The sequence below is a fragment of the Pectinophora gossypiella genome, chromosome 17 (genome assembly GCF_024362695.1).
Source record: "Pectinophora gossypiella chromosome 17, ilPecGoss1.1, whole genome shotgun sequence".
In the NCBI taxonomy this organism is placed as follows: domain Eukaryota; kingdom Metazoa; phylum Arthropoda; class Insecta; order Lepidoptera; family Gelechiidae; genus Pectinophora; species Pectinophora gossypiella.
This window is the reverse complement of record NC_065420.1, coordinates 3084552-3106793: the sequence shown is the minus strand read 5'-3', so window position 1 is coordinate 3106793 and position 22242 is coordinate 3084552. Positions and strand designations below refer to the sequence as shown.

Genomic DNA, 22242 nt, shown 5'->3' with positions numbered 1-22242 from the left:
ACTGAACTACAAGACTACAGCGACTTACAGTTAATTAAAACTAACATTTATGAGACCATAGTAAGCTAGGATTAATCTATTGCACCTTTTGTTATAATGACCATGGTGTAATAATTAATAGACAGTATTATCTAATTCAGGTATAATCTCATTACAAGGTTTCTGATACGTTGCGTTATCGAAATGCTGTGTCAATTGTTCAATAGCTAGTTAGTGGTACGGCAATGCAGGACGTAAGGAGAAAGTCACAGGGACTGTAACCTGGAACCTAACAGAGGGCAGCGGTAACTGTCAGTACTATTCACAGGCAGAGGACAGGAGTCCTAATTCGGCTTTGAAATAGATTATTCTGGGCGCCGTCACACTCGCATCAGACATGGTACTGCGCGGCGGAAGGCAAAAGGGGAACCTCTGCCCTATTTTTCCCTAAAAAATAGACAAGAGCGTGGCTCTTAAATTAGTGATGATGAGTTAGTGGTAGCTAAATACTGGAGCCTTTGATCAGCAGTGGGACACGACTGGCTAAATAAAGATAAGACAAAACGTCTCATTCGCCTAAAACTACTGCAGCTTCTCACAACCTGTATAGCCGGGAAAAAAGGCTGGAAGAAAAACCTCGGCACAGGGCCCTAGACGTTCTTAAAAAAAAAGAAAAGAATGGTGAATACAGAATGTTACATCGTAACTAATACTGAAGGGGATAGTTTAGACCATGATTCTGTGTTAATATCAAGTGGATTTCCTGTCGGAAAATGAAAAATGTTAGTGTTTTTAAATTAATTTCAATTCCATACTTTTGCGACGGAAAATTCCACTTGATATCAACTCAGAATTATGGTCTGAATCATCCCTTAAAGTTTTCGTTACGATGTCACTAATGCTTTGTATAATTTCAGTAATTTGACGTAACATAACACGACATCATCAGTGTCTATGATATAGGAATATAAGCAGTAGTACCCTGGGGTAAACATTGCACAGAAGCAGTACAATTATTACCCTAAGGTACTGCTTTTTCCTAATTAATTATTTCTACCAGCTCTTCCGTTAATTAATCTCGGGAACACTAACATACATGATGTTATATACATTCTTCTGTTCAATTAAATTAATTAGTGTCGATGCAATCTGGGGAATCTCGCCGCATGTCACAGTAAGTGCACATATAACGGGTTTGGAACCGCCTAAAACGCAGTGGAGCAGCGCGGTGGAGTATACTCCACTCCTCTGTAGGTATTATTGACGGGAGCCGCCAAAGGCCCCTGACATGACTCATATAACGACTACGTAATTACATCAGTAAGTAGTAACCGGTTAATAGCCGGGACCAACGGCTTAACGTGTCTTCCGAAGCACGGATCGTCTTACTCTCGGACAATCAGGTGATCAGCCTGTAATGTCATAACCGAACTAGGGATCACAATGTGATTTTTGTGATATGTCCCCACCGGGAATCGAACCCAGGACCTCCGGATCGTGAGCCCAATGCTCAACCGCCAGGGTTGATGAGGTTGGTAATTCACCTCACAACCCTTACGATAGAAGAAGATTGACGGGTGGCCAGTGGCCAGCAGTGGGACGTACATAGGCTATGTGTATATGTGTGATATCAACTATAGCTATGTTCCGCTCAAATATTTAGACTGTGGTTTATATGTAAGGTACGAGGGTTGTTCCGGAAATTGTTAGCCACATCTTAAATATAATCTTTTTTTTCCTGAAACTATTTTGAATTGACGGCTAATTTCAACACTAATCTCCTTGCTGAAAATCATTGGCCACTAAGAAGTCGTTCTTTTTTCAAACATTTTTTTTAAATTGGTTGTCATGCTTCTTTTGTTTACAACAATGGACGTCTTGCGGGAAGCCTTTCGTACTATGATTTTCTACGATTATAAACGAGGGTTAACATTTAAGGAATCACAGGAAAATTTACAGGCTGCTTTCGGGGAGTCTGCTCCTGCGTTAGCAATGATTACTTATTGGTATCGTGAATTTAAACGTGGGCAAGAGAGCTTGAACGATGACCCCAGACCCGGCCGACCATCAACTGCAGTAACTCATGAAAACGTTATTCGAGTAGAGTGGCTAATCCAGGAAAATATAAATATTACACATAGAGAGATTCAGGCTGAACTGAAGATCGGATCCCGGGCAGTTTCCACCATCTTGCATGAACACCTGAAAGTCAGGAAGGTTGCTTCGCGATGAATACCTCATTCTCTCGTCGATGAGCAAAAGTCCCGACGTGTAGATTGGTGCAAATTTATGCTGGAAAAATTCGAAGGACTTGCGTCAGACAGAGTACTGCGGGGTGGAAGGCAAGAGGGAAACCACTGCCCTATTTTTTCCCTAAAAAGTAGCAATCATGCTACACCGACAAGAGCGTGACTCTTAAATTAGTGATGATGTATACTTATATACTGAAGAGACTAAACAAAAGAGATAGAACAACACCAATTTAAAATTGTCATATGTTTTAACAACTTTCATTTTATATTACAACGGAACAAATAATACGGGATTCGGAAGCAATTTCAAGTTTATTTGTTGTAAAATATCTACACTTTCGTACTAGCCCGTGCATTGAGAGTTTTAGTATAAAGTTTATCTTTAAAATAAACTTAGTTTATGGAAAAAAATTATACTTATTTTTGTTTCTTCTACTTATGAGTAATAATATACTTAATTATAACTGTAAGTATTTGTGCAGTCAAGGAGACGACGCAAGTATAGTTTTCTATTTGATATGAATGAATATGCTCGTAGAAACTGGACTTATTTTATATTCTAGTTAATGCTCACGTTCTTAAGTGTAAAGTGTAAGTGTACCGCGCCTCACTACTTTCTTATCATTGTCCTTTAAAAGGAGAGTAAATATGAATTTACTAGGTAAACGTGTGTGTGGCCTAAGGTAAGGTCCTTACATCTTCACTTACCACCAGGCAAATTTGCGGTTAAATGCAAACCTCTCTTCAATAAAAAATAAAAGATCCATTATAGTCTGTTTCCTACACTTCCGAAGCCGCTTCGCTTCGCTTCCGCTGCTGCGGTCTACTTAAAGCCTTCAATTCAACCGCAAATAGAGACTCCTTTTGTTAAAATCTTGCAGACATTACATTTCAAAGTTATCTTATGAAAATACGGTCTGCTTCCAGACTAGTAAAGGCATTATTAGCATTTCTAGAACATTCTGGATTATTTTAATTACTACGAAAACGTTTTCGTGTAAGATCTTGTAATATAATATTATCTATGTTTAAGTTATGAACGAGAAGTTGAGAGAGTGGAATTTATATACACATGGTAATGATATCAAAAAGAGAAGACACGATCTATGGTAATGATTATAAATTCATCATAAAAGGGAGGATAGGGTTACCAGGTGTCTGGCTTTAACCGGACAAGTTTGGCTTTTTGCGGACGTGTCCGGCCAAATATTTGCGTGTTAGGCTTGTCCGGCTTTTGTTAGGATTTTTGTTAAAGTAGCGATAACTGCAACGACGGACCGAGCGAGCCGAGAGCGAACTGTGTGTGACTACACATAGGTACTTTTTTTCATCAGCCCAGCAGTAAAAACAGTAAAACAGTAAAAACAGTATGGCTATTAAAAACATGTCCGGCTATTAAGACAAAATGTCCGGCCTCATATAGTGCCGAGTCCGGCCTTTATATTTTAGGCCCTGGCAACCCTAAGATAGAAGAGAATAAAGAGAGAAGAAGGTACAGAATAGCTTCCATCTATTTACCCAGATAATACGGATTGTATTTAAGCTGATAAATTAAAACATGAAATGGATGTTAAATGACCTCCGTAGTCCAGTGGTTGAGCGTTGGGCTCACGATCCGGGGGGCCTGGGTTCGATTCCCGGTGGGGACATATCACAAAAATTACTCTGTGGTCCCTAGTTTGGTTAGCATATTACAGGCTGATCACCTGATTGTCCGAAAGTAAGATGATCCGTGCTTCAGAAGGCACGTTAAGCCCCCCCGGTTACTACTTACTAATGTAAGTAAGTAGTCGTTACATAAGCCATGTCGGAGTTTGGCGGCTCAATAGTAACCCTGACACCAGGGTTGATGAGATTGGTACTCCACCTCACAACCCACACGATAGAAGAAGAAATTTACTTTTAATATTATCAAAAACCATATTATGCTTTCTATGATAATACATAAAAACAGATTAATTCGCACAATGCACAGCAAATTTAATTTTAATTAACTTTGTGACATATCGCGAATATTTGGCAAATTACGAAGGGAATTTTGGATGCTTAAGGCGATTGCATTTTCGTTGCCATACCGGCCCTTATATCGTTGGAATTAACAGTCAGCCTGATTAAAGCAATTCATTGGATGGCGCAATATCCTTAGGATGTAGGGAGGACAGGCCCTAAACGAGGGGAATTAGGGCCTTATGTTAGAGGCCTTAAGTATATCGTAGGTATATTTCGGCAACAAATTGTTTTTTTTTATTCTATAAATACATCCATATGCGATAATAAGTTCAAAAATCTAATTTATTTACCTTATATTATATATTTCTAATCGAGTAGTTCAGTCAGCTTTTCCAAAGTTACTGAAACAAAAATAAAAAAATCTGAGTTTCATAAAAAAGTTATAATTGAGCAATCACATTTATTTTTAATTCAATGTGCGCGAAAAATTCTAAAGCCTCGTATCTACTAGGCAACAATTAATGCGCAAAACATAACGCTCAACATCTCATATCGCGCAACAAATGTTGCTAAGTGAAAACGCGTTAAGTCTATGGGCTCGACCATTACACCACTAAATTACTCACCACGTTGATATACCTAAATGAAAGCGTAGGTATGCAGATCACCTGTATAGATGGCTACTCTTCCTCGACTATATAGGTTGTGAGAAGTTGCCGTATAAAATATATTTTTTATGTAAAAAATCAAAAACAGGTGACTCCCGCTCCGGCTCGTTCCTGGTCCAAAGGCTGGCCATTGCCATTCAACGCGGTAATGCGGCTAGTGTTGTGGGCACCTTTGCTCCGGGAACAGTGAGGGGCGGGTTATTTAATGACTAGTTTTTAAGTTTGTTTTTGTGACGTATTGTTATATTTATAATTGAAATGCAAATAAAATGCCTTTGTAAAAAATTGTAACAATATTACCTAATAAGTAAAAATATTTTTGAGTTCGAGTTCACCTTGCGAAGTATGTAAGTACCTCTGACTAGTCTTCGGCTAGTCTAGCTATGTAGTCATTCCCTTAAGCTATAATAAGGCCTCAAGCAATGGCCACGTACTTAATCCGTCCCTGAGAAAGAGTCTGTATGTGTGTGTTCATTTATATTTAAATGAGGAGCAATCTGGGCTTGAATACTCGAGTACAGAAATACTCCGGAGGTGCCGCCTACATGTTCGTAGTTATTGGGAAGTTAGACAGGCATGTTCCTACGTGACATACGCTCACGATCATACTCAGAAATCAGAAATCAGAATCATTTATTGAACGTAATTATCATGGATAAACTTGTTGAAGGTCAATGTAACATTTTTGAATTTACGTCATTTCGCAAGGTGTTATGGCTGAGGAGAAGAAATGACAAGAAACTGCATCAGCAACACATCTTTTAAAAACCAATGAGGATTACATAAGAAGTTATTTAATAACTAGAGGAGCACATTCAATACCAGACATTTTTATCATTTATGTAGGTATTAATCTTATAATAAGCTTTTTTACATAAAGTAAGCTTCACATGAGCGTTAAATTTATTTTGTGACAAAAAAATATTATCACTTAGACTAGAGGAGTTAGAGTCATGCAATCTATGTAACCACATAGATCGCACGATGAACCAGGTCACCTCACTTGAGCTTTCTGTTAGACCAACGTGATAGGTGGTGAGCCGTATCGCCGTCTATAATGGTCGAGCCAACAGTGTTAGGGAAAACTTCCAAAGGAACTGTGTAACCTTTGTAGGCTTTTTTTTTGACGTGACTTGTTGTAAATTTGCCGCAGATGGCATTAACTACTTGGCCTGACAAATGGGGAGCGCTGAGGGCACTCACCCGGTACAACGTTTAAGACAACAGGCCTAAGGGTGCCCAGGTGGGCGCGAACCTCGGCTCAGGGCGTTGTCTGAGAAGAAAAATATTTGAAAGATTTAATCGAACCTAGTGGGTCGATAGCGATAAGCGCTGATTGAGGGAAATCGTCGACCACGCCGGCGGGGTCCTGAAATGTTTGGTGTCACGAGCTGATCGCCTCCATAAGGTAAGAGTAATCGGGTCGTCAGGATCGTATTACGTCCTTCAAATATCGACAATGGACATAGGACTTTGTGTATAAAGTGGCTGCAACTTGTCTGCTCACCGCATAAGATATCACAAGCACAACCAATACTATCATTTACGAGACCCTTTAACTATTAAAAAGGAAGAAATAGACCTCCGTTTATACCGCAAAATACCTCAACATGTACTCCTGCCCCGACGAAGTATGAGGAGGGATGGAATGGAACGACAGAAGATAATGGCTCTGATGAATGCTTGCTTAATGATGTCGAATAATTTCGGCGGAATTAGTCGCCTCAAGAATACAATGATGCCTTGCACTTGAGATAAAGCTCTCGTTTTTCTTAAGGGCTGTTAAGAATACGTAAACAGCACGGAATCTTACTTTTTAGACAATCAGGTGATTCAAACCTGAAAAGTCCTTACCAAACAAAGGACAGTCTCACAAAGTGATTTCGACCATGTCCCCATCGGGAATCGAACCCGGACCTCCAGATCGTGAGCCTGACGCTCTGACCACGGAGGCTGTTAAGAATACATTTGCCCCGATTCCTGCAGACACCGCCTAATTTTATTTTAGGTTATATCCGTCATTTTCGTATCCGTCGAAAAGGAAAGGGACGGATGATTCACAGCTCTTAATTTTAGGAAGAATGAGTAAATTAATGTGTCGGGTTATTGACTGACGTAAAATTTTTAGACGGTTGGTTTAGATTTGTGCTTAAAATTGACGTGTGTTCCATAAATTTTATGCTTGTCGATTACCCGTCCCTTTCCTTTTCGGCGGATAAGAAAATGACAGATATAACTTAAAATAAAATTAGATGGTATTTACAGGAATTAGCACCATTGTCTGTCTATTTTAATGATAGTTGTCGTAGCGAAGTGAAAACATTCGGAACAGTTAATAATAATTAATATTAATATATAATATTATTTTATTTTATTCAATCAAATTATGAAATAATAATTATAATATTAATATTTTTTATTTTTAAATAATATATTATTTATTTTGGGGATATTAAATTAAAAATAAAATTGGTGCTATTTTAAAATAGTTAAGGTAAAATACCCTTCCGACTATAACGTAGCCAGGAAAAAAAATGTAAGCTATAAGCATAACATAATTATAAGCTCACAATTATATCCCAATTGGGGTAGCAAGTAAAACATCACCGAGTTTTCTGTTACTGCACTTATGATAAATTAATAACTCATTGTTACAAGTACGGCCTCCGTGGTCCAGTGGTTGAGCGTTGGGCTCAAGATCCGGAGGTCCTGGGTTCGATTCCCGGTGGGGACATATCACAAAAATTACTTTGTGGTCCCTAGTTTGGTTAGGACATTATAGGTTGATCACCTGATTGTCCGAAAGTAAGACGATCCGTGCTTCGAAAGGCACGTTAAGCCATTGGTTCCGGTTACTACTTACTGATGTAAGTACGTAGTCGTTATATGAGTCATGTCAGGGGCCTTTGGCGGCTCAATAGTAACCCTGACACCAGGGTTGATGAGATTGGTAATTCACCTCACAACCCACACGATAGAAGATTGTTACAAGTCTGGTAGTGGGGTTCGAACCGGCGTTCCCTGTTTGAGAAGCAAGCTAATGAACCACAGTGACATATAAAAAGTGAAGTAAGTAATCCCTAGTTTGGTTAGGATATTACAGGCTGATCACCTGATTGACCGAAAGTAAGATGATTAGCACTTCAGAAGGCACGTTAAGCTGTTGGTCCCGGTTACTACTTACTGATGTAAGTAAGTAGTCGATACATGAGCCATGTCAGGGGCCTTTGGCGGCTCAATAGTGACCCTGACACCAGGGTTGATCAGGTTGGTTCTCCACTTCACAACCCACACGATAGAAGAAGATAGAGTAAGGAACAATAGATGAGATATGTCGATTAGGTATCAAAACTGTTGCCGAGATCGATTTGACGGCTGTAATGCCTAAAATGGGCATAAACTCAACATAAGCCTCGTTCAAACAGAGTAGTAAGACCACAGATTGTGCTTTTTCGCGGGCGGAAAGCTAAGTTTGCATAATACTTAACTACAGTTTCGTACGACATTTCATCGTAAACATCGTACGAAGCAAACATGCTCTAGTGAAGGCTTATAATATTCTTGTGTCGTATCACACAATCCATTACCGTCGCATCCGTCAACGTGTTTCATCACAACGTCTGAGTTTTCCTCCTGCTAACTATGTCATCTTGAAAGTTTTGTCCCACTGATACAGAGAAAGCGATTGAGTGGATGGCGTATTGCTCAACATTGAATTAGAATAAGAACCAGATAAAAATCGGAATAAGAATCAAAATAAGAACTAGAATAATAATCAGAATAAGAACAGAATCAGAATAAAAAATATAAATCAGAAGTTGTTCAATTTAGAAAAGACAAAGAAAGAAAAACATTTATTTCCATATTGGACTGGCGTCTTTTTGTCAATATGGCTTTTAATATACTTAGATAATAAAAAGACGCCAGATTCTGTTCTTATACTGATTCTTATTCTGTTCATATTCTGGTTCTTATTTGATTATTATTTGACAGAAATAATTAAACATAATATCTATCACCTAAAATACCTATAGATTGTAGAGGACGTCCAAAATTTAAAAAAGTATCTCCCTCAGCATAATGTCGTGACACGTGCATAGCACGGTCCGCCAAGCTGTTTTAATTTAACATTTTTGAATCTACGACATTTCGCAAGGGGTTACGACTGAGGTGAAGAAATGACATGAAACTGCAATAGCAACCACGTCTTTTAAATCAGTGTAGGTATGCATTTAATAACTAGAGGAACACATTTTATACCAGGATAATCATTAGTCTTGAAATAAGCATTTTATGTCAAACATCCTTTACACGAGCTGCAATTTTATGTTCTGTCACCTGTTTTGGTTGCGTAACCAACAAGTCACCAGGCGACATACACTGTATACATTTTGTTAGTGGTGCGACTGTTGTAGCGCCGTCATGTTGTCTTAGTGAGATAGGGCCCATACTCGCCCGCTATCCGCCTACAATGGGGCAAGCTGCCTGAAACTGTCATTGTACCTGCGACAGTCATTCAGGATGGAGCCATCTTTGGCCCCACATCACATATTTAGGTCAACATTTTGGCGTTGACATGCGATTCCTATCTGTAAAACTTGTTCCATACTTTGTTGTGTTCGAAGTTAAGTAAAAATATATTTTATACTACTATACACAACACGTACGCAAAGCTGCAAGCTATAAGACAAATGCATTTGAAATTAAAGTCTTAGGGTGGATAAATGAACCTTAAAAGCCGTAAAAAGTCCTCTTAAACTTCAAACTCTATTGTTTAACTTTTAAGTTTTAGAAGGATATAGTTACAAGCTATTCGCTTATTTATTACAGCCTGATCACCCGATTGTCCGAAAGTAAGATGATCGTTCGGAAGGCAAGTTCAATCTTTGATCCCGATTATTACTTACTGTAAGTACGTAATCGTTACAAGAGCCTTTGCCGGTCAAGAGAACCCTGACACGAGGGTTGCTGAGGTTGGTCATCTACTTCACAACCCAAACGATAGATGGACCTATACTAGTATAAATAAATTATTATAAACATTACTATATTGGAAACTCTGCATTAGAGTTCCTTTAGTTTTAAATGGAAACGTCGTCACAGTGGTTTCTTCAGATATTATATTTCCGATTGGAAACCGATATTTTCCTGTAACCGGTAGGAATCTTAAAAGATTTACCGGTACTCATTACCTTTTGATACACTGTAAAAGATGGAAAGATAGAAATGAGGAAAATATGAAAAATACCTTTGATAAATACGTACGGTTGGAGAATAACTCAATTTAAAATCAGATGGTAGGTAATGTATACATTGCGAAATCTTAATTTATACGCTGTATTTACATTTTTGTGTAATGTAAATAAAGTATTGTGTCACGATTTACATAAGATAGGAAAGCAATCTTAGTAAACACCCTGAATAATAATAACAAGATAACGGCCCTGATTTGTGCAGACACCTCTTAATTTTATTTTAAGTTCGGTATAAAAGAAAGGAATTCCAACACAGGTCCAAACTAAAGATTTACGGATTTATTTTCGAATTCAAGTTTGGATCATAAATGATTATCACGTGCTCAGCAGTGAAAGAAAACATCATGAGGAAACGCACTTCCCCAAAAAATGCGATTCGGATGGCTGGATTCCGTTGAAAAGTCAGACAGAGTCTGTAAACAACCGGATCTGTCAAATCTTCAGGCTAGGTAAACGGACCTCGAAAAAACAGGATGATGCTAGGTAAATAATGTTGTTGATGATGAGTTACTAATTTATCTTAAGTGCAGTTTCACTAACATACGGCTCATCACCTATCTCATTGGTCTAGCAGAAGCCTCAGTGACATGTGGGTACTTAGTTCATCTTGCGATGGATGTGCCGTTTGATTACTCCAATTGTAATATAGTCGTGAGCTTATGTGTATACGAGATGATGAAGAAGAAGAAAATATATAAGGTAAGTGTCCGATATACTCAATAAAGTACAATATATCTTATCTTAAAAAGTAAAGGTCACTAGTTAATAAAAAAATATAAGTTTAAAAACTAAAACCCGACTACGGAAAAATCCTGCTTTAAAAAGTATTAAACAAGGAAAAATGTATATTTTTCTTTGAAATTATTTCGTATAAATCCTCTTAGTGGTGTTTAGAATATAGCCGTGGTCGTATGCCGTGGCAAGCGAACTCTAAGCACAAATTGGCATACGATCAGAAGAATTTCAGAGAAATATACCTACTTTCTTGTTTTATACTTTTAGATCGGGATTTTTCCGTAGTCGGATTTTTTTATTTATGTTATATACATAGCATTCAACATAATACATAACAGCCTCCGTGGTCTAGTGGTTAGAGCGTTAGGCTCACGATCTGGAGGCCCGGGTTCGATTCCCAATGGGGACATTGTCGAAATCACTTTGTGAGAGTCCTTTGTTTGGCAAGGACTTTTCAGGCTTGAATCACCTGATTGTCCGAAAAAGTAAGATGATTCCTTGCTTCGGAGGGCACTTTAAGCCGTTGGTCCCGGCCGCCAAAATACATTGGAGCAGCGTGGTGGAGTATGCTCCATACCCCCTCCGGTTGATTGAGGGGAGGCCTGTGCCCAGCAGTGGGACGTATATAGGCTGTTTATGTTATGGTATGTATAGCAGTCAAACACATAACCCTCCTTATTATTCGCTGCGGTCGGGTAAAAAATGCCTTCCTTTCTTTTTTAAATAGAATAGTTTCAGTGACATCTCTCCTAAGTATCAATCTCTGTGCATAAAAAATGTTGGCTCGAGTCCGAACTGACGCGTTTGATAAATGGTCGTTCTTATCGATGGAGCCAACGCCTTCACAGCTCGGTCGTAACTTTAAATTCAACTATTTCCATATCTTTGTCTAATGAAAATAGTAAGAGAATACTATCTTATACTTTGTTAAAATAAAACTTGTCATTACGTACTTTGGAACTTTTTATAGCTTTTATGTCCCTTGTTCGTAAAGTACAGACGCGCAAATTCAAACTCAAAAATTTGGTGAAACGGCAGTGTGCATTATAAGGTTAGCCAATATACGCGCTCCTTGTTCGAGATGTATTTACAGTGTAGTCTACGTCTTATGCTCCAGCATCGTCACAATTTTCAATCTCATATCCAAAGCAAAAAAATAAGTTAGTTTCCCGATTCCTGAACGCACCTGTCAACTAATGTCATTATGTTTAAAGCATGTTTCATGGACAGCTCCATCACCTGTGGAAGCTTTAGGGCGGGATATTAAAATTTATGGGAGGGAGTCCTCTCGAACAAGGAGCTTCGTATAATTGAGATAGAACTTCACTTACAGGTAAGTTCGTTTAATCTCATAATTATTTAGAAGATATAAATGCATGGAATTATAATCCCTGATAATACGCAACCAAATACTGATAATACGCAAAAACAATATATATTGTTTTAGGAAGGTCTAGGGCCCTGTACTGAGGTTTTACTTGCAGCTTCTTTTCCCCGACTATACCGGTTGGGAGAAGCTGTAGTCATTTTAGGCAGATGAGTGATGTAAAAAATGGCGATTCAAATTGTACTATGTTACCTACCGAATAAATATATTTTTGAATTTGAGTCACCGCCAAGTCGAGCAAAAACAACGGCACGTGCCATCCCTTTCTTGATCTGAGGGCACGGGAGTGCCCCCGCCAAGACGAGCAAAGCGAAGCGCAAGGGCAGGGCAGTACTTACCTTTTCTCGAAACATTTCGTCGTTTTTTATCTTTATTCAGTGGGAAACATAGTCACACTTTGAATCGTATTTTTTTTTTTTCATAAATACCCATTGGAGGCGCACGTTACCTTAGAATTTTTGAATTTTTAGGTCGCTGGTTGTTTCTCCTTGGTAACTTGTCCAACAAGAGCGAATTGTTACATTTGCACTGCACTCACTTTACACAGCACTTTTTCAGTTTATATTTGCGTTTTGCGTTATGTATTTTATAGTTCAATGAGTTTATATTTGAGAAGTCAAAACAAATGCGCGCGCGTTGACCCTCTTGTACACAGATGACGACACACACTGATTTGACAGGTGACAGTTCGTATATTCTTTTTTTTTTTTTTTAAACGTGCGCCGGAAAAGGAAGGGTTTGTGAGTGATTGAGTTGTGTGTTCGAATACATATATAAATAATAGTTTAAAAACTAAATATAAACATCGGCGCAGCCAACTTCGGGGGGCCTAGAGGTTTCCTCTACATTGCAAGAAAGAGTTGAATATTTAATGAATTAAAGTTAAGAATTTAATGAACTAATTTTAAGAGTAAGAGCGTTTGAGAATATTTATTGTAAATAATTATTGCAACGGTAGTGGACAAAGTCGAGTTACAGGCCGTACATAACTACTAGTAGCAGTTTTAACTTTAACTGCGCGAATGATTTTGTCTTTTCCGGGATAAGTCTCTGAGACAATAGCCAAAGGCCAATACATTGGATGTGAATTGTCACTTTTGACAACAACAACTGTCCCTTCAGTAACAGGCTTTGATGGTTTATTCCATTTATGTCGCTGTTGAAGAGACGTAAGATACTCCATGCTCCAACGATTCCAATAACTTTGGACTATTCTATTTAACAGCTGATAGCGAGTCAGTCTGTTTTCGGGGATATTTGAGTCAATACTTTCTGCGGGTAAGAATTTTAAAGGCGTTATATTTAAGAAATGATTAGGCGTTAATGCGGATAGATCCGAAGGATCGCTAGAAAGTACGCAAATTGGGCGACTATTAAGCAAATGCTCAATTTGAATTAAAATTGTATTAAATTCCTCATAAGTAAGGACTTGCTTGCCGATAGCTTTGTAAAGATGTGTTTTAACACTTTTGACATTTGTCTCACTTAGGCCATTAAAATGAGGTCCATAAGGAGGGCTATGTTTAAACTGAATCTTATGTTGAGACAGAGCTTGACACAAATCATTGTGTAAATTAGTGGACTGTATAAGTGAATAAATTTCGTCTAACTTACGTTTGGCACCCATGAAATTAGTACCACCATCACTGTAAATAATGGAGACTGGGCCTCTGCGTGAGATAAAGCGTTTAAAAGCGGCGAGACATAAATCGGAACTTAGGTCTGTGACCAATTCTAAGTGTAGAGCTTTTGTGGTTAGACACACGAATAAACACACATAGGCCTTATGGCTTTTTATTCCGCGGCGTCTAATGTGCGTTATGAAAAAAGGTCCAGCGTAATCTACAGCTGTGTGAACAAATGATTTAACTTCAGATACTCTAATAGCGGGGAGATCACCCATTTGGGGATTAGTTATGCGGGGTTTGAGTTTAAAACAAAAGTTACAATTATGTACTGTTTGTCTAACTAGATTTCTAGCAGAAAGTATCCAATATTTTTGTCTCAGGAGAGCCAATAATAATGCGGGTCCAGTATGCAAGTTAACTTTATGATAATTTTCAACCAGTAAAGAAACAATGCGGTCTTTAGCCGGTAGTAATATAGGGTGCTTCTGGTCAAATTCCAGTTGAGAATGAAAAAGTCTACCACCGACTCTAAGTATATTTTTATCGTCAATAAACGGGTTGAGTTTTACAATGGCTTTATTAGAGCAAATTTTATTATTTTTAAGCGAATGAATTTCTTGAGAAAAGTATTTATTTTGAATATAGCGTACAATGTATAGTTCAGATTGTTCTAAGTCATTAACTGTGATAGATCCTTTTGATTTTAATATTTTTGTAAAGCGTAATATATAAACTAATGAATTTAATAACTTTGACCAAGAGGAGACGCGTCGAGAGAGTTCTAGAATAGGATCAGAGTTTTCTAAGTCATTTGTGGTGTAAATAGGCGCGGCGATAGTTTTAGATTCCTGTTCATCGTTGTGATTTATTTTAAATTCTTTTACAGGCCAATTAGAGATAGGACCGGATAACCACTGCGGGCCATGAAACCAGAGAGAATTATCTAGTAATCCTAAAGGCGTTACAGGTCGCGAAATTATGTCGGCGGGATTTTCTACACCACGAACATGAAACCAATGCGGAGCGGGTAAGTATTCATTAATTTGAGAGATTCTGTTTGCTACGAACGTGTGATATTTATAAGCGGGAGAGTGAATCCAGGTAAGCGTTACTGTAGAGTCAGAGAAAGCGTATATATTATTTATTTTGCAACGTTTGCTTAATACGTCACAAACGGCGGCGAGTAACTTTGCGAGTAATAGAGCTGCGCAGAGCTCTAGGCGCGCGAGTGTCTTATTTGGGGAAGATACCTTGGATTTAGAGGTAAGTAATTTAACAGAGTTAGCGTGCGAGTCATCACCAGTATCAATGCGTACGTAAATGACAGCACCATAACACTTTTCGCTAGCATCAGCGAAACCGATAAGTGTGACTCTCATAGAGGAAGTTATACCTACATGGCGTGGTATTTTCAATTTATGTAAGTGAGACAGTTCTTTATGAAATTGTTTCCACTTTGTGAAAATGAAATCGGGGACTTCATCATCCCAATCGAGTTGCAGCTTCCAACATTCCTGTACTAACAGCTTCATAAAAGCGACAACTGGGCTGATGAGACCTAGCGGGTCGAATAAGCGAGCGGTTATTGAGAGAATTGAGCGTTTCGTACACTTTTCTTGTGATTCAATATGCGTTGAGAAATGAAAATGATCGTCAGTAGGTTGCCACTGCATACCTACGACTTTTGTAGCTGCGTTAGGATCAGAATCTAAATTTATTGTTTGCGGACTTTTGTGAGAAGAAGAAATGCGTTGCATGAGAGCGTGGTTATTTGAGATCCATTTAACTAAATTGAAGCCACCAGATTTGAACATATCTACCATTTGTTTATATGTTTTTTCAGCGTTATCTATACCATCAATGGAACAGATGTAGTCGTCCATATACATATGGTTTTCAGCTTCATAGGCTGCGAGAGGGTGAGTATCGCGGCTGTCTGCGGCGAGTTGGCGAACTACACGCATAGCGAGATAAGGTGAGCTTGATACACCGAAACAAACTCGATTGAACTGATATACATCAATAGGAGAATCAGAATCGAATCTGAAAAGAATGCGTTGATAAGGTTGATGTTTGAGTGCAAGATGAACTTGGAAATACATCTTTTCGATGTCAGCTATTAGTGCAATAGAAAACATGCGTAAGTTTAAAAGAAGGTCATAAAGATTACTTTGTAAATTGGGACCTATGTAGAGTAAATCGTTAAGTGACTTGCCTGAAGTAGTTTTACATCCTGCGTTCAATACAATGCGTGTTTTTGAAGTTTCTTTTTCTGGGCGATAGACAGCTCTATGCGGAATGTAATAAGAGTGAGAATCTTGCGTTAAGTGGTCAACTTTAGTTAAATAGCCTTGGTCAATGTAAGTTTGAATTGTAGCATTATAATCTTTGCGTAAATTAGAAGAGTCGAGTTTCTTTTCTAAAGAAAATAGTTGGCGTTTAGCGATTCCATAAGAGTTCCCTAATTGAGATGGATTCTCTTTGAATGGAAGTTCTACGGTATATCTACCAGTATCGTCGCGTGTATACGTTGACTGGAAGATATTTTCACAAGTCTCATCATCTGGACTTAAATGTTTCCTAATTGGGACATTCTCTATTTCCCAAAAGCGTTGCGTTAAGCGTTCGAGTGAAAGAGATTCTGTATTACAGAAGAAAGTTTTGTCTGAGTTGTGCATGTTTAGAATGTGAGACGAGTGTGGAGTGTTGTGATTGCCATTCGAGTTTGTGGGAGATGCGTCTAAAGATTCGTTTTGAGTGAGAGTACAAGATGAACGTGGCGCGAGCGGTGCGTTGTGCGTGAGCGGTGCGTTGTGTGTGAGCGGTGCGTTGTGCGTGAGCGGTGCGTTGTGCGTGAGCGGTGCGTTATGCGTGAATGGTGCGTTATGCGTGAGCGGTGCGTTGTGCGTGAGCGGTGCGTTATGCGTGAGTGGTGCGTTATGAGTGAGCGGTGCGTTGTGCGTCAGCGGTGCGTTATGAGTGAGCGGTGCGTTGTGCGTCAGCGGTGCGTTATGAGTGAGCGGTGCGTTGTGCGTGAGCGGTGCGTTATGAGTGAGGGGTGCGTTGTGCGTGAGCGGTGCGTTATGCGTGAGAGGTGCGTTATGCGTGAGCGGTGCGTTGTGCGTGAGCGGTGCGTTATGCGTGAGCGGTGCGTTGTGCGTGAGCGGTGCGTTGTGCGTGAGTGGTGCGTTGTGCATCAGCGGTGCGTTATGAGTGAGCGGTGCGTTGTGCGTGAGCGGTGCGTTGTGCGTGAGCGGTGCGTTGTGCGTCAGCGGTGCGTTATGAGTGAGCGGTGCGTTGTGAGTCAACGGTGCGTTGTGAGTCAGCGGTGCGTTGTGCGTGAGCGGTGCGTTATGAGTGAGCGGTGCGTTATGCGTAGTAGCAGCGTGAGTGCGTGAATTTTGAGTGTGCGATGCATGTGAAGTACATTGGGCTTTACCCATAGCGACATATCCGAGAGTAGTTTGTATACCTACTACCGATGAGTTGGGAGCGGTTACTTTTCCAGAACCAAGTAAAAGCGGGAACAATTCGTTGCCTATCAGGCAATCGATTGCAGCGGGCGCGTAGAACTGCTCATCTGCCATGGGCAGATCACATAAGTGAGACAATTCCGTAACATCAATTTGAGTGTTAGGTAAGTAGTCGGTTATGGTGTCAATTACACGTGCATTTACCGTGTAAAAGCAGCGAGAATCAAAGCGCGAATACATTTTAAATTGCGTTAATCCGAGAGACTTGCTTTCGGTTTGACCGATACCTTTGACGGTCGAAGAAGCGGGTGTAATTTTTAAATTTAAGCGATCACAACAGTCTTTCGTAATAAAATTACTCATAGAACCTGTGTCGAGAAATAAGCGGATATTATTTGGTTTATTATCTTTATAAACATGAACAGATGCGGTAGGTAACAAAACTGTTGTATTTGAATTGCGTGCGGAAGCAGCGTGAAGAGAGCAATCGTTGTCATCAACGCAAGTCATAGCGTTCGGCGGCGCTAGCGACGTACACGGCAAGGCGTGCGAGGGGCCTGCGTAGGGAGCGGGCGGCGGCTGAACCGGCGCGGGGTGCGTCTGCGGCGCGTGCGCGGGAGGGGGAACGCGGTAGCTAGCGGTTGCGGCGTCGGAATAGCGCGGGAATGCGTTATTGACAACGTTGTTATGCGATGGGGCTGTTTTGTTATTAAAGTTTATATGCAATAATGAGTGATGTTTGCGGTTGCAAGTTAGGCATCTGTTTTGTGACTTACATATATTTATATTGTGAAAACCAAGACAGTTTTGGCAGAAAGCATTTTGACGAACAATATTATTGCGTGTTTGCGGGTCTGCGTTTAAGAAAGATTCACACTTGAATAGGGGATGAGAGTAGGTAGACTTGCATACCTTGCATGAATTTAATTGTTGAAAATTATTATGAGTTTGAGGTTGAGTGACAGTGTATGTACACTCAGGTGTTGCAACAAAAGTATGAGTAGATTTATTTTTGGGAGTGAATTTATTATTATTATTATTTTGTTTGTTGGAGTTTTGAGGCTGAGAGTGAGCGGATGAGCGAAGCGCTAGAATTTTACTTTGTTCATTTAAGAACTTTTTTAATTCTATAAAGGTAGGAATTTCTGACTGTTTGTGAGTTTGTTCAAACAAGGTGAGAGTGTCTTTATCAAGTTTATTTAATGCAATATGAGTTATCATGAAATCTGACAAGTCATCAATGCTTAAAAGACGGAGAGCGGCTTCAGCGGAGCAAAAGTTATTTAGAAAATTATCAATTGACTGATTGGGTTTATGCTGTAGCATTTGTTCTAAATAGAGAGAGGCTTGTACCCTGGTATCCTGGTATTTATCTATGAGAGCTTGCCATATTATATCATAATTCTCAGAGGTAGCGGAGATGCCTGCACATACATTAAGAGCTTTGCCTGAGAGACAACCAATTAAGTATTGTATTTTTTCAGCATTTGATAGCCTGCGATTGGAATGTATGAGACTGCGGAAATTTTCATAAAACACTGGCCAACTACTGGGAGTACCATCAAAACTTGCTAACTGAAGCGGGGGCAACTTTGGGTTGAGGCGATCAAAATCTTTGTTTTTAGCGTTTAACTTTTCTCTCAGAGTGTTCTCTGTCTGTTTTATAAAACAGTATAATTCGTCAAATGAGTTTAAGACATTGTAATTCGGCTTTGTCTCAGGAGATGCGCGCATGTATTCAATTACAAGGTTATCTATTGTTTCAATAAAATCGGAGCGAATTTTATCAATAGAAAGCGTTCTAGCAAGAAATTGCGTTTGAATAGTGGGATCGGAAACCTTTAGGCTCAGATTATACAAATTTTGCATTATAGAAAACAAACTTTGTTTTTTCTCTTCAAGTATTTTTATTTTAAAATTATCTTGAATATCGTCAATATCCATTTTTTCTTTGGATTTTGCCATGATAGAAACCGTTGAGTAAAACTATTATTATTAGAAAACGCGGGTTAAATATCGAGAAACGAGTTAATATTATAAGCGAATTTAGTGCGTAATACAATAGCGTTAAGGTTGAGAATAGCGTGAGCGTAAACAAATTAATGGCGTAGAAATGGCGGTAGATACCTACCGATTGAGCGAGAATCGAAAGTATTTATTATTGAAATACAATAATAATTACGTAAATATTGCGTTACATGTATAATGTTATGTAAATAAATGCGATATAACAATGTTTTAATGCGTGATGTGCGGAAATAAATAAGATTCAAACAGGTTTATACCGGCACGCGGCGTCTATCAGAAAATTGTTATTTACGAGTTTTTTAAGAAAATATGATAAATAGATAATAGTAATCGTGTAAATTGTAAGGAAATAGGATCCGGTGAGAGGGACCAGACACTTGGAGGCGCACGTTACCTTAGAATTTTTGAATTTTTAGGTCGCTGGTTGTTTCTCCTTGGTAACTTGTCCAACAAGAGCGAATTGTTACATTTGCACTGCACTCACTTTACACAGCACTTTTTCAGTTTATATTTGCGTTTTGCGTTATGTATTTTATAGTTCAATGAGTTTATATTTGAGAAGTCAAAACAAATGCGCGCGCGTTGACCCTCTTGTACACAGATGACGACACACACTGATTTGACAGGTGACAGTTCGTATATTCTTTTTTTTTTTTTTTAAACGTGCGCCGGAAAAGGAAGGGTTTGTGAGTGATTGAGTTGTGTGTTCGAATACATATATAAATAATAGTTTAAAAACTAAATATAAACATCGGCGCAGCCACCCATTTATATTTTTGTCAAATGTCTCCGCCAACTATTGCAGCTTCTACCTGTTCCACCGAAACGCATTTTTAGATTTTGTGGGTTTTTTCGCGATGTTTTAAGCAGATGATAAAATATTTAAAAATCTATTTATAGGTCTTATGCAACAAAAAAATGTCGCGGGGTTTCTTTTTAAAACCCGAGGCCTCTATTCACAATATAATACAGCTTGTTTTTAAACAAAGCTTGTGCCTTATAATGAAGTGTAAACATTGGTTACATTATCTATGCAATGCCTTCCCCTTTGAATTCACAGAATACATAGTAGCAATGTGACTGAACACACAAATTAACAAAATGATGTATAAATTTTCGCAGAATTCGTATCTATTGGAGTATTCGCGGTATCCTTACGGTTGAACTATGTCAGGACATACCGCATTGCATTTTCTCTGCGTCTATCCTTTTCGCACTCAGAAACTGTTATTTGTTAGAGCGAGATAAAGAGAGGGTGTGCCTCGTTGATTCGGAGTATTTCAATGTAGTTCTGCTTACCATGTCCCCTAGCGGTATCCCGTTTACACGAGGTTGGCTTACCAAACTTGAAGACTGCGGGGCGGAAGGCAAAAGGGAAACCACTGCCCAATTTTTCCTTAAAAAAGTAGCATAAATTACACCGACAAGAGCGCGAGTTTTTTATTAATTAATGATGACTATAGTAGCACTATGGGGAAAGAAGACCACGAAATAGGTGCTAAATGTCAAAAAGATGTGATGAGATTGCATTCGCTCAAGCGCGAATTCGCGCGGTTCGCGTTCGCTCCGGGCAAGTCTGGGGTCAAGAGCAATGGGTTTGCAAAGTCCAAAGGAAAAAAATAATAATAAAAAATCACACTTCACCTTCACATTCGATTCGATTCATCATTCATTACTTCATTCATTTGATCAATTTGATTTTATTGTTTCATTAGATTCGAATTTCTTTTCGCATTGCATACTTGACATCTTGAGAGATTTTTAGATCGGCAGAAATGGAAGAAAGGGAGAGAGAGGCCTTTGCCCCGCAGTGGGATGGTGTATATAGAGTTAGACGGACCTCATTGGGTAGGCTAGAAATAATACTATAATAACAACACTGCATCACTACTTATTATGATACAATGTCTGTTGAAGCGATACTGTCAAAGGCACGCTTGAATCACTGTTCAAAGTACAATAAAGCCCCTTAGATCGCATTACCGCGGGATATTCTTTGTACATCATTCGAGTTTAAAAAACTGAAACTTACTAAAAAAAAAAACTTGACATTTTTATAATTATTTCCACGAAGTAAAGAAGACGTCTTTATGTATTTGATATGACTTCTTCACTTTTTTCTTTACGTTAGCAGATTAAACTTACAACAGAGAAAGAAAATAAATTCAAAAGAATAGTAAAAACTTTATTAAGTAGAAGTCTTAACTTCGCAGAAGTTGGAGTCTAGTGATTATCTTGGGAAGTAACAAGTTTTATTTCCATTTGCAATTGATAATATTATTGTGGTGCCTTCAAAAACGTTTCAATTCTGTATTCATAATCATTGATTTCCATCTGGATCTCCCGAGATACTACAAATTAGACTCCTGAAACTATGTCTCGGTACAAAGTACAAACATACAAAGCATCACGCCTGTATCAAATTCAAATATGTCTTTATTCAATAGGTAACATAGTTACACTTTGAATCGTCAATTTTACATAACGAACGTCTCATCCGCCTAAAACTACTGCAGCTTCTCACAACCTGTATAGCCGGGGAAAAGAAGCTGCAAGAAAAACATCGGCACAGGGCCCTAGACGAACTTTACAAAAAAAAAAACATAAAATATTGGTATACAATTGAGTAATTTAGCTGCCTAATATCAGTTCTCAGACAGTTAATCCCATGCATCGCTAAAGGGGTAGGCAGAGATGTATATACAATACATCTATTCTTATATGCAAAAAAAAAACTGCCACTTTTCGAGAGCGCAGCCTTTAGAGCTGTTGTTAAGACATGCGCGGAGAGATAGTAAAGTAGTAGAAAAGTAAGTAGTAGTATGTAGTTAAGTTTAGTAAGTCAATTGGGTGTTGTATAAGTCAATTTTTAGTATTTTAGTCTTCT

General features: G+C 38.8%; 1 protein-coding gene and 1 non-coding gene across 2 annotated transcripts in view; one reads left to right on the top strand and one right to left on the bottom strand.

The window, feature by feature from the left end:
* LOC126374380 (alpha-N-acetylgalactosaminidase-like) overlaps nt 1-22242 on the bottom strand; it is a 191249-nt gene that overhangs the window by 148887 nt on the left and 20120 nt on the right. The gene's annotated exons all lie outside the window — the stretch shown is intronic.
* Trnal-caa (transfer RNA leucine (anticodon CAA)) lies at nt 7512-7583 on the top strand. The gene has a single exon. It is a non-coding gene; the product is annotated as a tRNA-Leu (tRNA).